This window comes from Electrophorus electricus, chromosome 10 (genome assembly GCF_041902795.1).
Source record: "Electrophorus electricus isolate QZ-2024a chromosome 10, ASM4190279v1, whole genome shotgun sequence".
In the NCBI taxonomy this organism is placed as follows: domain Eukaryota; kingdom Metazoa; phylum Chordata; class Actinopteri; order Gymnotiformes; family Gymnotidae; genus Electrophorus; species Electrophorus electricus.
In genome coordinates, this window is record NC_137506.1 from 19,420,082 (window position 1) to 19,436,022 (window position 15,941).

General features: G+C 40.9%; 1 long non-coding RNA gene across 1 annotated transcript; it reads left to right on the forward strand.

Annotated features, from left to right (window-relative positions):
• The first annotated feature begins 1,405 nt into the window (after positions 1-1,405).
• Positions 1,406-15,844, forward strand: LOC145659341 (uncharacterized). Its single transcript, XR_014125468.1, has 4 exons — positions 1,406-2,301; positions 13,612-13,669; positions 15,418-15,522; positions 15,737-15,844. It is a non-coding gene; the product is annotated as an uncharacterized LOC145659341 (long non-coding RNA).
• The last annotated feature ends 97 nt before the right edge of the window (positions 15,845-15,941 follow it).

Here is a 15,941-nt window from a genome sequence, read left to right on the forward strand (position 1 = left end):
ACAACAACTCACTTTCTTGCATATAAGTTGTGCAAGAGCTCACGCTAGTGAGTGATCATGACCTTTTGCAGCAAGATGGAAGAGGGTAATATTATTGCAATACTGTGGTACAGCTTTTTCCAGTTCAAGCACCAGGCCTCGCTTCCTGATAGATGCAGGCTAAGGGTGCATCCAGAAATGTTTTCTTCTGCTTATCCCCAGCCTATCTTTGTTTTTCTCTCCTTCCTCAAAAAAATGTGGAGTTGAGCAGAGGAAAACAGGAGAAAGGGAATGACGTTAGGTGAGACAGCTGATCTGTTTCAGCATTACTGATGATCTAAACATTAATTGATCTACATATGTAACCCCAATTCTCTTACTGTCACACTCTACACTGTGCACACTAAGGCAGTGTGCATGACCTAAAGTGAGAAAAACTCTCACTCAAGCTGTGTATCAGAAAGACGTGTGCTCTTTGAGGACTGGGTGAAAATTTTGTTTTGTTTGGAAATGTGGTAATGTTATGGTTAGTCCCTCCTAGGTTCCCTGTTCCATGGTTTCCCTGTCTTGTGTGTTTTGATTCCATTCTGTAGTTTCGTTTTCTCCGCCCCTTGTTTGGTTTTTCACAGCTGTTCCTCATTTCTAGTATTGTTAAGTTCAAGTATTTAAACCCTGTCTTATTCCCTTTGTCTTCGCAGTTCATTGAATGTATGTATGGAGGTCTAGTGTATGTTTGGATGTTTTTGAAAACCCTTTTTAGTATGTATGTCAGTTTGTACTCCATGCCTGTGTGTTTATCCTAGCCTCTGTTATAGCCTGCATCCCCTGTTTGCCTTCATGTGTTTTTGGCTTATCATGTATCCCCGTAATCTCCGTATCAGTCAACTGACCCTGGACCATGCCAATGACTACGACTCTGGATTTGCCCCTAATAAGTATCACTCTTCTCCGCACATGTATCAGCCTCCTTACTGCATACCATCACAGAATGAACAGTCTAACAAGGACGCAGCGAGAGAGTGAGACTCTGGGAGATGGTTTTTCCGCTGGGACGAATCTCCGGCTCTTTCTACACGTTCCAAAGACAGCAAATCCTCTGCTGCTGCAGCTACACGGGCATCTCGTCATCCCTGGAAATAACAGGATCCCACATATTTTGTTGATGACGAGATCCCAGGTAAGCACCAAGAGTCTAACCATCTTGACCAACACTGCAGAGTGGAGCCTGCAGCGCAAGATATGAGTAGACGGAGTGAAGGCTCAGATAACCCGTTTCTAGGCACTCAGTGGGTGCTCAAGTGCAAATGCGAGATCCCCATAGCCTGTGTGCGCTCTGGGAAATGCCGAGGGGATTCTTTATCTGTGTGTTCCTCCAGGGTCAGCTAATTCGTACCATTGGCTATCCCACAAGCCACTCGTCCTGATCCAGTTCCTGTTCCCGGCATGTGAGATGCCGCCTGTCCTGTTCCCAGCATCTGGACCTATTGGACCTGCCTCCACTGATCACTCTGGACCTCCCTGCAGCACCGCTGAACGCTGTAACTGCACCCCCGGACCTCCCGGACCCGCCTCTGAACGCCGCAACCACACCTCCGTGCACCCTGGATCCATAGCTTCTGCTCCTGTTCCTTGGGTTTCTGTGTCTGTTGGGTCTTTTGCTTCTGTGTCTTTGGTCTCTTCTGTTCCGGTGCATGCTCCTTGTCGTGTCCCATGTTCAGCTCCGCGTCTTGCCTGTTCTGTTCCTGTTGGTGTCTCGTCATAGTCCTGTTCATAGTCTGTTCTGTTTGGTTTTGGTGGTTCTTGTTTTTGCGTGCCCCGGTGTTGCGTGCTTTGGGGGGTTGGGGTATTGTTAGTCCCTCCTAGCTTCCCTGTTCCATGGTTTCCCTGTCTTGTGTGTTTTGGTTCCATTCTGTAGTTTCGTTTTCTCCGCCCCTTGTTTGGTTTTTCACAGCTGTTCCTCATTTCTAGTCTTGTTAAGTTCAAGTATTTAATCCCTGTCTTGTTCCCTTTTTGTTTGGCTATTTATTGAATGTATGTATGGAAGTCTAGTGTATGTTTGGATGTTTTTGAAAACCTGCATCTGTATGTATGTAAGTTTGGACTCCGTACCTTTGTGTTTATCCTAGCGTTCGTGTTTATCCTAGCCTCTGTTATAGCCTGCTTCCCGTTTGCCTTCGTGTGAATTTGGTTTATCATGATTCCCTCGTAATCTCTGCATCGGTAAACTGACCCTGGACTACTCCAGCGACTACGACTCTGGATTTGCCCCTGGATTTGTTCTTCTCCACATATGTCCGCCTCCTTACTGCTCACCGTTACAACGTAAGATATTAATTATTCACTTTTACTACTATCTAATATTAACTAAGTGATTTTTCACATGACGATTGGGGTTTTTTTTTGTTTGTTTGTTTTGTTTTTTTATTTCTACTGGAAGAGGAGTTTGTGTGAGCTTTAAACAGGTCTCATTCCTTTTAGCCAAAGAAACTGACGATATAACGACGCAGTGTAATCATGATGATGATGATGATGATGATGATGATAGCTTATCTGTGATGTTACGGTAACAGCAAAAGAGTGACCGTACAGCCATGGCCCTAATTGTATACATTTTAGGTTGAAGTGTTCCAAAAAAATGAGAATAAAACATGAATCAAACTGATCAGAAAATCCACATGGGAAGGACGTGTGACCTTCCAGGCACACTCTGCTGTTTATCATTCTCTCAGTCGTCTTTTCCCTTTCTGTACCTCACTATGTTCATAAAGTGTTTGGTTTTTGTTTGTTTTTTTTTTTGCTGTTGTTTGTTTTGTTTTTTTTCCCCTTTCCCCCTCTGTATCAGACTCAGTCTGTCCAAAATCCTTAAGAAAAGTGTATGGATTTACTTCTATGCTTTTCATCATATTTAATTAACATGGAGGGTCAAAACATATGGGTCTATACTTAATGAAACTTCTATAGCAAAGATTCAGTGTTGTCATGGTTCCAGGAGAGAGCTAGAACAGATCTAATCCTGGTCAGCCATGGCTACAGCACAAACAAACCAATGTTTGAAAATGACAGGGCACCTTATCTGGACAGTGGTTTTTGAACTGAGACTGTCTGAGTCGACTGTCAATTGCTGTGTTGTCAGTAAGGACAGTGCTCTATTTAAAATTTTCTACTCACTAAAATCCACAGGATCTGATGCAATGTTATTAGAATTATAGACGATTAGCTCATGGCATAAATGCAAGAATTTCAGTTGCTCTGTAATCATGGCACTGAGAAGTATGCATAAACTTTCTTGACATTTACAATACAATGTGCATTACATACCTTATCAGTATGGAAGACTGCAATACTTTGTCTGTGATCATGAGAAGACATCATAGTAATACAATGACAAATAATTCTACAGAAACATTACATTGATAAACTGTTGAACTGAGTGAGATGGGATGGGATGAAATGAAAAGAAATCAGAAATCTCATATGCATATATAATGATATATTTTAATATGTAAATGAACGCCACCAAAAATGAGCTGCCTCCTGATGTGTTTTCTGACATAACAGTGTGGTTGAACTGTCCAGTAAACATTCCTGACCTCACCTGTTCCAGATGTAGATGAATTCGGGAGAATTTCGATTAGATCTTCATCCCACATTACATTTCACTGTAGAGCATTTCTTTTTTTTTTTCTGTAAAAATGAAGTGGATAAGTAATATTGTAATAATGTTCACTTTATCATACTAACATAGTAGAGTGATGCATGCTTGTTTAATTAAAATGTTTCTTTTTAACTTTCTGCTCAAGCAGTTGGCAATTGTAAGGCTTCCCATTGCATGGTTACATGAGATGTGGTTCATGATAAATGTGTTTCCCTCAACCTCTGGGTTTAAGGGAAATGCAAATTGCAGTTCCTACTATAAAGCAGTAGTGCAATGGTTTGTGTTAAACATTAGGGCATACATTCACCTAATGACACCCCCTCCCAATAGGCGCACACGCACACACACACATACACATACAAACAAACAAACACAATCACACCCCTACCTACTCTGAAAAAAAGGAAAAAGGGGAATATGATAAAACAACACACTCAAATAAAGAATGTGAGTGGTATTATGAAGACAGAAAATGTTCTATAGGTTCTTTTAAGGGAGGAGAAGGCTAACTGAAGTTCAGTGCAATCTGAAATTAATCAACTGGCCTACTATTGACTAGACTTTTATAACACCACACTTAGATAAATGGCACATGGTAAGATATTTCTTAGGAAAATTTAAAGTAGCTAATTTCATTTACTGCATAGATATATAGTTAGTGTGTTATGTGTCTAGGGAATATTGTAATACTTGCATGTCATTTTTTTTCCCAATTTACCCACTATTTTTCTTCAACAAGAAAGGCATACTGTGTAAAAATTCAACAGATCTCATCGCTCTTAGCCAGTGAAACACACTGCATAACAGAAGGTGAGTCAGGAAAGAGTAACATATAACATCATATGGTAACATATGATTCTTTATCACTAAAATACACAATAATTGGAACCTAATGTGTGGAACTACAGTAATGTAATGGGAGGATTGCAACACCAGCCGGCAACCACCAGAGGGAGGCCATGAGCTGGGAGCTAATTAGCTTTCATTTGCCTGAACTCCCTCGGGTAGCCCCACCCTACATAACAGCTCCACAGTGCAGTGGACAGAACAGTGCACTTTAGTGCCCCCTGCTCCTTCAGTTCAATCCTCTTCCCTGTAGTGGTTTCATCTTTTGTTTGTCTTGCGCCACTTTTGTCACCTTACCCTCATCTGCACTTGGGTCCTTTCTTGCTCCACCTCATCTGTACTTGGATCCCTCTAGGAGGTCATACCCACCTAGAGTGTCCTCCAGGGGGTGCAGTCTGTCAGGGTGCTTCGTCCTGATTATACCGATAGGCCTGCTTACCTGTTACCAGTAATGGATGGAACTACAGGAGAGTAAGAGTGTAATGATGACACTCTCCAAACTACCCCAGCCATCTCTGCAGTCTAAATGTGAATCAAGCATCCCTACACAGGACCAAAAACGTACCCTCTGGTTCTGTCCTCAAGGAGTATCTTTGGTTTATCTGATGGACATTTACTTTACTCTACATTATGTGTCTCTTAGAACTAGTGACTATGAGCTCCACTAGTGATGGTTAAAGCAGTGATAGTAATTAATAGTCGTAAGAGTTTGAAGCTTTATATTTTTATGTCCTGTTCATATTAGCTCACATATCTTTAAAGAATAATGTAGTTCTTATCTGTGTTATGAACCAACAGTGGGAGATCTAACTCAACTACCTGAAGTAGTGATTTTCTTTTTTGCTCTCTCTCTCTGTCTCTCTCTCTCACGTGCTCTCTCTCTCTCTTTCATTTACCATCCTCTCCATTTTATTCTCCATCCTTCTTTCTCTTTCTGTTCTTCCACAATTACATACATAAAAATATGTATCAATCTACTGCTGGGCTGGTGATTTTCTTCATCTTATATTCAAGTATGATTCTTTAATGATTGTATAACTTTACATAATGTTGCACATTTGTTATGCATTATCCCAGTGTTAAATGAATGCACTGCTTATTTGTTTGTTTTTCATAGTATCACTCTTTTGTTCTACAGAGACGGTGGACTGTGTAAAGTTTAAACAGGATCTACAACTGATACTCCATCAAAATGCTCAAGCAAACATCCAGTGTAGTCATGATGACAGCACCTTATTTAGAATGTTATGGTATCGTCAGGAGAGAAATAGTACAAATCTGATCCTGATCAGTTATAGCTCTAGCAGCACAGGTGAACCAAGTTATGAGACTGGATTCACTGAGAGGTTCAAACTGACCAGACAGAATAATTTATCTGGAAATCTAACCATCTCTGGACTGAGGCTTTCAGACTCGGCTGTCTATTACTGTGCTGCCAGTAAGCACAGTGCTCTGCTTAAAATGACTGCCTCACTAAAAACCCTGAAACCCACAGGTTCTACTGTTCTAATTTTACAGTTTGAAGTTGTTATCTGATGGTATGAAAACCATGACCACCACCAGGCACTCTGTAGTTATACCATTGAGAATGCTGCATCAGTTACTTCTGTAATCCAGTTTTGGTGTAGAGCTTCTCCAGGGTTCACAAATGTGAGCAAAGATAAAGAAACTGCAGCTGTTCTAGAAATATTCCAATGACAACTCGCTGTTCATTTTCACAATTACTCAAATACATTCTAACTTTATGACTTTATCCACTCCTTTTCATGAATTTAAGTAAATCACAAGATTATAAATTATTTTAGCTAATACTGTTTACATAACATATATTAACATACGTAAAAGACAACGGCACTCACATATAACGTTAACGGTGAACAAATACAAATACGACTAGCATAAACAAAGGCAATATGAGCAATGACCGACATGCGCACACCAGCAGGGGTTAAAATAGAAACAGACATAACGAGTCTAAACTAGGCACAAGTGTCTGCTAAACAACATAGGTGTGGTTACAGTGGAAAGGGGAGCGTTCTGTAACAGTTTAATGGTGGCTAACTAATACATTTTAGAGTTGTCTTCAGACAGAAGTAGCCATTTACATGAATCAAGCCATCAAAAATGTACAAATACATTTTGAAAGGCAGACAATAACTGCACCACAATAAATCACAAGAAAGAAAATATTTACTATCAGCTGAATGCCAACAACTGAAACAAATGTTGTTATAATAGGTATGTCCTGGATGTTTTGTTTGGAATAAGCTTTCATTAGAATTCTTAGGCAAGCAAGGTATCTAAAAAAGGAAAAATTATAGTTATTTAAATTCCCCCCACAAAGTATGACCCTTCCTTTGCATATAGAAGTTTCACCGTTCATTTGTGAAAGCTACACCAACTCCTTAACACTTCCACCACCATCACCATCTCACCCACCAGTTCTAACCAATGGTATAAAGGGAATATGCATGTACTAAAATGGGTGAGAGTGTCACTTAGTCTGTAGATCAGGAGGATGGGTGCTGCCTTTGGGCTGCTTTTTAGTTGGTTACTAGCTATAATGACTAACGTTCAAATAGTAAATGATTTGGAATTTTAGGCCTTTTTCTAGTCTGAAAACAATCTTTCTTTAGCAGGGACAGTAGACTATGCTAACCTTCAACAGATCTCAATAATCCTCTCCAATGAAACACAATAAATAATAATCAAATGCAGGCATGATAACATCAATTCACCATTTATGGTGAGGTATCTGCAAAAGAGTGGCACTGGAATAAAATGTTTTCTCTCTCTCTACCTCTGCTTTCCTGATCAGTTATGGCTATGTCTTCGGTCATCCAAATTCTTAGGATGGATTTAAAAGCAGAATCAAGCTGAACAGACAGTCCACACTGGAAGTTGATCTGACCATCTCTGACCTCCATTAGTCAGACACTGCTGTCTATTACTACGCTGCCAGTATGAATAGTGCTGCACATTCATACCACAGCCTCACCAAATCCCCAAACAGCCAAACAAACGAACAAAAACACACTCTGTGTTGATTTCTTATTAGATGGTTTCAGATGGATAAGATGGTTTCTTATTATTATTCTACATAATGTCATTTCAGATGGAACTGGGCAATATGAGCCACACTTATGGTGATTAAAGAACAATTTAAACATTGGTACTGCAGTTACAGACCTTTTGAAGCTTTAATTTCCTCATGTCCTGCTCTTCTTAATAATCACATATGTACAGAATAGTATAGAACTATTTGTGTTGTTTACCACCAGGGGGAGATGGAACTCATCCGACTGAAATACTGATGTTGTACTTTGCATTCTCTGTTTCTCTCTCTCTCTCTCTCTCTCTCTCTCTCTCTCTCTCTCTCTCTGTGTGTCTCTCTCACTCTCTTTCTCTTCCCCTATCACTTTTTCACTCTGTCTCAGTCTGTTTCTCACTCCTTTCACTCTTGATCTCACACCCTCTTGCTCTATCTGTTAATAGATAAAATGAAGTGACTTTTCTTTGTTTCTCAGTTTTTAAGAAATATGTATCAGTTTATTGCCAGGCTGATCACTTTCTTCATCATATATTCAAGTATGATTCTTTAATGATACATAATTATACATAACTTCAATTTTATGCATACTGTTCCATTATTCAATGAATATGTTGGGTTTGTTGTTGTTGTTGTTGTTGCTTGTATGGTTGTTTCTGAATAGTATCACTCTTTTGTTCAACAGAGATGGTGGATTGTGCAAAGATTAAACAAGATCTCAAACTGATACTTCACCAAAATGCTAAAGCAAATATTCAATGTAGTCATGATGACGACACCTTACTTACAATGTTATGGTATCTTCAGGAGAGAGATAGTACAAATCTGACCCTCATTGGCTATGGATACAGCACAGGTGAACCAAATTATGAGACTGGATTCACTGAGAGGTTCAAACTGACCAGACAGAATAATTTATCTGGAAATCTAACCATCTCTGGACTGAGGCTTTCAGACTCGGCTGTCTATTACTGTGCTGCCAGTAAGCACAGTGCTCTGCTTAAAATGACTGCCTCACTAAAAACCCTGAAACCCACAGGTTCTACTGTTCTAATTTTACAGTTTGAAGTTGTTATCTGATGGTATGAAAACCATGACCACCACCAGGCACTCTGTAGTTATACCATTGAGAATGCTCCATCAGTTACTTCTGTAATCCAGTTTTGGTGTAGAGCTTCTCCAGGGTTCACAAATGTGAGCAAAGATAAAGAAACTGCAGCTGTTCTAGAAATATTCCAATGACAACTCGCTGTTCATTTTCACAATTACTCAAATACATTCTAACTTTATGACTTTATCCGCTCCTTTTCATGAATTTAAGTAAATCGCAAGATTATAAATTATTTTAGCTAATACTGTTTACATAACATATATTAACATACGTAAAAGACAATGGCACTCACATATAACGTTAACGGTGAACAAATACAAATACGACTAGCATAAACAAAGGCAATATGAGCAATGACCGACATGCGCACACCAGCAGGGGTTAAAATAGAAACAGACATAACGAGTCTAAACTAGGCACAAGTGTCTGCTAAACAACATAGGTGTGGTTACAGTGGAAAGGGGAGCGTTCTGTAACAGTTTAATGGTGGCTAACTAATACATTTTAGAGTTGTCTTCAGACAGAAGTAGCCATTTACATGAATCAAGCCATCAAAAATGTACAAATACATTTTGAAAGGCAGACAATAACTGCACCACAATAAATCACAAGAAAGAAAATATTTACTATCAGCTGAATGCCAACAACTGAAACAAATGTTGTTATAATAGGTGTGTCCTGGATGTTTTGTTTGGAATAAGCTTTCATTAGAATTCTTAGGCAAGCAAGGTATCTAAAAAAGGAAAAATTATAGTTATTTAAATTCCCCCCACAAAGTATGACCCTTCCTTTGCATATAGAAGTTTCACCGTTCATTTGTGAAAGCTACACCAACTCCTTAACACTTCCACCACCATCACCATCTCACCCACCAGTTCTAACCAATGGTATAAAGGGAATATGCATGTACTAAAATGGGTGAGAGTGTCACTTAGTCTGTAGATCAGGAGGATGGGTGCTGCCTTTGGGCTGCTTTTTAGTTGGTTACTAGCTATAATGACTAACGTTCAAATAGTAAATGATTTGGAATTTTAGGCCTTTTTCTAGTCTGAAAACAATCTTTCTTTAGCAGGGACAGTAGACTATGCTAACCTTCAACAGATCTCAATAATCCTCTCCAATGAAACACAATAAATAATAATCAAATGCAGGCATGATAACATCAATTCACCATTTATGGTGAGGTATCTGCAAAAGAGTGGCACTGGAATAAAATGTTTTCTCTCTCTCTACCTCTGCTTTCCTGATCAGTTATGGCTATGTCTTCGGTCATCCAAATTCTTAGGATGGATTTAAAAGCAGAATCAAGCTGAACAGACAGTCCACACTGGAAGTTGATCTGACCATCTCTGACCTCCATTAGTCAGACACTGCTGTCTATTACTACGCTGCCAGTATGAATAGTGCTGCACATTCATACCACAGCCTCACCAAATCCCCAAACAGCCAAACAAACGAACAAAAACACACTCTGTGTTGATTTCTTATTAGATGGTTTCAGATGGATAAGATGGTTTCTTATTATTATTCTACATAATGTCATTTCAGATGGAACTGGGCAATATGAGCCACACTTATGGTGATTAAAGAACAATTTAAACATTGGTACTGCAGTTACAGACCTTTTGAAGCTTTAATTTCCTCATGTCCTGCTCTTCTTAATAATCACATATGTACAGAATAGTATAGAACTATTTGTGTTGTTTACCACCAGGGGGAGATGGAACTCATCCGACTGAAATACTGATGTTGTACTTTGCATTCTCTGTTTCTCTCTCTCTCTCTCTCTCTCTCTCTCTCTCTCTCTCTCTCTGTGTCTCTCTCACTCTCTTTCTCTTCCCCTATCACTTTTTCACTCTGTCTCAGTCTGTTTCTCACTCCTTTCACTCTTGATCTCACACCCTCTTGCTCTATCTGTTAATAGATAAAATGAAGTGACTTTTCTTTGTTTCTCAGTTTTTAAGAAATATGTATCAGTTTATTGCCAGGCTGATCACTTTCTTCATCATATATTCAAGTATGATTCTTTAATGATACATAATTATACATAACTTCAATTTTATGCATACTGTTCCATTATTCAATGAATATGTTGGGTTTGTTGTTGTTGTTGTTGTTGCTTGTATGGTTGTTTTTGAATAGTATCACTCTTTTGTTCAACAGAGATGGTGGATTGTGCAAAGATTGAACAAGATCTCAAACTAATACTTCACCAAAATGCTAAAGCAAATATTCAATGTAGTCATGATGACAAAACCTTACTTACAATGTTATGGTATCTTCAGGAGAGAGATAGTACAAATCTGACCCTCATTGGCTATGGCCTCAGCACTGGTAAACCAAATCTTGAGACTGGATTCACTGAGAGGTTCAAACTGACCAGGCAGGGCATTTTATTTGGAAATCTAACCATCTCTGGACTGAGGCTTTCAGACTCGGCTGTCTATTACTGTGCTGCCAGTAAGCACAGTGCTCTGCTTAAAATGACTGCATCACTAAAAACCCTGAAACCCACAGGATATAGTGTTTTAATGTTACAGTTTGAAGTTGCTATCTGATGGTATGAAAACATTAAGCCACCATCAGGGCCTCTGTAGTTATACCATTGAGAATCCTGCATCAGTTACTTCTGTAATCCAGTTTTGGTGTATCAGCTTCTCCAGGGTTCACAAATGTGAGCAAAGATAAAGAAAGTGCAGCTGGTTCATTATCCAACAAGGTGGGACCAGCATTAGAGCACAGCTCGTCCTCTTCTAATGATGTTCCTGATCTGTTTAATGATGGTTAACTAATGTACACTACATTGCCAAAAGTATTCATTCACCCATCCACATCACTGAATTCAGGTGTTCCAATCAGTTCCATGGCCACAGGTATATAAAACCAAGCACCATTCAGACTGCTTCTACAAACATTTGTGAAAGAATGTGTCGCTCTCAGGAGCTCAGTGAAGTCCAGCGTGATACTATGATACGATGCCACCTGTGCAATAAGTCCAGTCATGAAATTTCCTCACTATTAAATATTCTACAGTCAGCTGTCAGTGATATTATAATAAAGTGGAAGCAATTGGGAATGACAGCAACTCAGCCATGAAGTGATAGGTCACATAAAATCACAGAGCAGCGTCAGCGGATGCTGAGGCACAACTTTCTGCAGAATCAATTTCTACAGACCTCCAAACTTCATGTGGCCTTCAGATTAACTCATGAAAAGTGCGTAAAGAGCTTCATGGAGTGGGTTTCCATGGCCAAGTAGCTGCATCCAAGCCTTACATCAAGCGTAATGCAAAGCGTCGGATGCAGTGGTGTAAAGCGCACCACCACTGGACTCTAGTGCAGTGGAGACATGTTCTCCGGTGTAACGAGTCACACTTCTCCATCTGGCAAGTCGATGGATGAGTCTGGGTTTGGCAGGTGCCAGAATAACGGTACTTGTCTGACTGGATCATGTCAAGTGTAAAGTTTGGTGGAGGGGGCATTATGGTGTGGGGTTGGTTTTCAGGAGTTGGGCTCGGCCCCTTAGTTCCAGTGAAAGGATCTGTTAATGCTTCAGCATACCAAGAGATTTTGGACAATTTCATGCTCCCAACTTTGTGGGAACAGTTTGAGGATGACCCCTTCCTGTTTCAACATGACTGCACACCAGTGCACAAAGCAAGGTCCATAAAGATGTGAATGAGTGAATTAGGCGTGGAAGAACTTGACTGGCCTGCACAGAGTCCTGACCTCAACACGATAGAACACCTTTGGGATGAATTGAGAGGAGACTGCGAGCCAGGCCTTCTCATCCAACATCAGTGTCTGACCTCACAAATGTGCTTCTGGAGCAATGGTCAAAAATTCCCATAAACACACTCCTAAACCTTGTGGAAAGCCTTCCCAGAAGAGTTGAAGCTGTTATAGCTGCAATGGGTGGGCTGACATTATATTAAACCATATGGATTAAGATGGGATGTCATATGCGAAGGCAGATGAACGTTTACTTTTGAATGTATACTTTTGCCAATATAGTGTGAGATTTGTCTTCAAATAGAAAGAGCCTTTAAACATATTCTGCTCTTTCTAATAGCACATCTGTACAGAATAATATAGACTTATTTATGATGTGTACCAACAGAGGGAGAACTCATCTTACTGAAATATGATGTACATCGCATTGTTTTTCTCTCTCTCTCTTTCTCTCTCTCTCTCACTATCTTTTTTTTCACTATCCCTCAGCCCATCTCTCATTCTTTTCACTCTTTAATTCATACCTCTTCCTTTTTGTGTACATAGTTGAAGTGAAGTGTAACTTTCTTCTACAGTGTTTAAGAAAAATGTTTGAATTTACGGCTGGGTTGGTCATTTTCTTCATCATATATTCAAGTAAGATTCTTTAATGATAATACATAACTAATTTATATGCATTTTTATTCTTCCACCATTCAATGAATATGCTGGGGGGTTTTTTGCTAGATTGTTTTTAATAGCATCACTCTTGTTCTACAGAGCTGGTGGACTGTGTAAAGTTTGAACAGGATCTACAACTGATACTCCACCAAAATCATAAAGCAAATATCACGTGTAGTCATGATGACAGCACCTTAACATTAATGTTATGGTATCATCAGGAGAGAGCTAGTACAAATCTGACCCTCATCGGCTATGGATTCAGCACAAGTGAACCAAATCTTGAGACTGCATTCACTGAGAGGTTCAAACTGACCAGGCAGACTGTTTTATCTGGAAATCTAATCATTTCTGAATTGAAGCTGTCAGACTCAGCTGTCTATTACTGTGCTGCCAGTAAGCACAGTGCTCTTGTTAAAATTACATGCTCACTAAAAACCCTGAAACTCACAGGTTCTAGTGTTCTAATTTTACAGTTAAAGATTATTATCTGATGGTATGAAAACCATAAGCCACCCTCAGGTGCTCTGTAGTTATTTCACTGAAAATCAATTTCTTCTGTAATTCTGTTTGGGTGTAGGAGACATGACCAAAGATCAGACTACAGCTGGTTCAACATGAATGTTTTAACCAACAAGGTAGGAGAACAGTTTAGCCCAGCTGTTGTTGTACTGGAAATAAACAATCATATACAGGATACATGACTGACTTACATACAAGGACATGCAGACTCCCTCAACTTTGTGAGACATTTAATAATATTTAACAGGGCAGTCACACAGAACAAAACATTGAAAATAAACACGTCTGAACAGTATTACACAAAATGAATGTTTAACACAGACTCTCTACACAATGATGACGACTGACTTATATACACACGCTACCTTAACATTGATATTGACAATGACCAACAATGAGGTGCACACTGACAGCGGTTTAAATAGACCTACAAACACTTAACGTCAAAACTCTGTACAGGTGCGCCCTCACGAGGGTGTGGCTACAAACAAACAAACCCCCTGCACACAGCAGGTCGTACCACATGACTCGTGAGGGGAGGAGTGTTCTGTGACAGAACCCCCTCCCAAGGGGCGCGGCTCCCGAAGCGTCCAATGCTCGGACAGCGAAACCCAGGACGTCGTGCACACACAGAAACCGCACAGCAATGCCCGGTGCCCACCTAACACAAGGCGGGCCAGGGAGCCCGGGAGTCCTCTCTAAGCGAGGGAGAGAAGCAGAGACCCTGCCTCTCTCGGGGCAGTCCGTTTCGCTCCACGTAACGGGGGGAGCAGTCCTCGACAGTGATCCCTCCCTAGAGGCGCGGCTTCCGACGCCTCCCCTTCCAGGATAGCAAACTCCAGGCTGCCGTACACACAAACAGACACAGTACGGCCATGCCCAGTGCCCAACCAACACAAAGCGGGCCAGGAATCTCTCATCTGGGAGACCTTCAGCCAGGGAGAAAGGGATAGTGCCTGCCTCTTTCGGGTCAGTCAGACGCTCTCCCCGCAATGTGATGCGTCTAAACACACACAGAAGACACAAACATACACAAACAAAAACGCCTCCACACACACACACTTAAGAGACTGTGCTGCAGCGCCTGCAGTCAGCGCAGGGGCTGTAAATGTGTCCCCGGCCTCAACGGAAACGTGGGGGTGCACGTCCGCCCCGGTTCCAGACGTGCTTCTCCCCTGAACAGTCCTCCTTAATCCTGGCGCTTTAGGAGCATTCCAAATGCAATATGCTTCCGAGGCTTTGGGCAGACCCTTCCAGTCTCGCTGGTGAGTCCACTGACTGGAAGGGACTCGGGCTACAGCTCTGCCCTCTGGGGATCCCGCTGGCTCCCACCCTTTTTCTGGTTGTGTGGCACATCGGTCCTCTGTGGCTCAGGCTCGATAGCCGTAGGCCCCCCCAAGAAATTTCTGGGGGTGTTCCACTCCACCTCCGGAGTGGACACCAGTCGCGGTCCTCTCCCCAATCTCCTGGGATCCAGGCAGCAGTGCAGGGGGTGCCCATGCACCTCCCGCTAGGAAGTCCGCTCTTAGCCGCGGGAGCTGGCGTCCTGTGGTGGTTGGTCATTCTGTAACGTGTGGCCCGAGTGCCGAATGGCATAAAACAGGATGCGCAGACTCCCTCAACTTTGTGAGACATTTAATAACATTTAACAGGGCACTCACACAGAACAAAACATTGAACATAAACATGTCTGAACAGTATTACACAAAGTGAATGTTTAACACAGACTGTCTACACAACGATGACAACTGACTTACATACGCATGCTACCTTAACATTAATATTGACAATGACCAATGAAGAGGTGCGCACTGACAGCGGTTTAAATAGACATGCAAAAACTTAACGTCAAAACCCTGTACAGGTGGGCGCCCTCACGGAGGGTTTCTCTACAAACAAACAAACAAACCCCCTGCACGCAGCAGGCCGTACCACGTGACTCATGGGGGGGTGGAGCGTTCCGTGACAGGTACACTGCATGTGCTAAAATGGTGATTGTCAATCAAGCTGTGTATCAGAAGGATGTCTGCTACGAGTGGACTGTGTGTGTTTTTTATTTGGTTATTAGGTATGATGTCCTTAAATGATTAATGTGTGGATTTTTTTTATAATAATTTTGTAATTTTTTATTATTTTGAAATTCTGAAAACTATTTGTTGAAAACTATTTTTTTCCTTTATCAGGGACAGTACACTGTGCTAACATTCAACAGATCTCATCATTATTTGCCAACGAATCACAACAAATAACAATCAAGTGCAGGCATGATGACACCAGCTTAACGTTCATGCTGTGGTATCAGCAAAAGCATGGCAGTACCTCTTTTTCCCTGGTCATCTCTGGCTATGCATCTAGTGACCCAAACTATGAAGATGGATTTAAAAACAG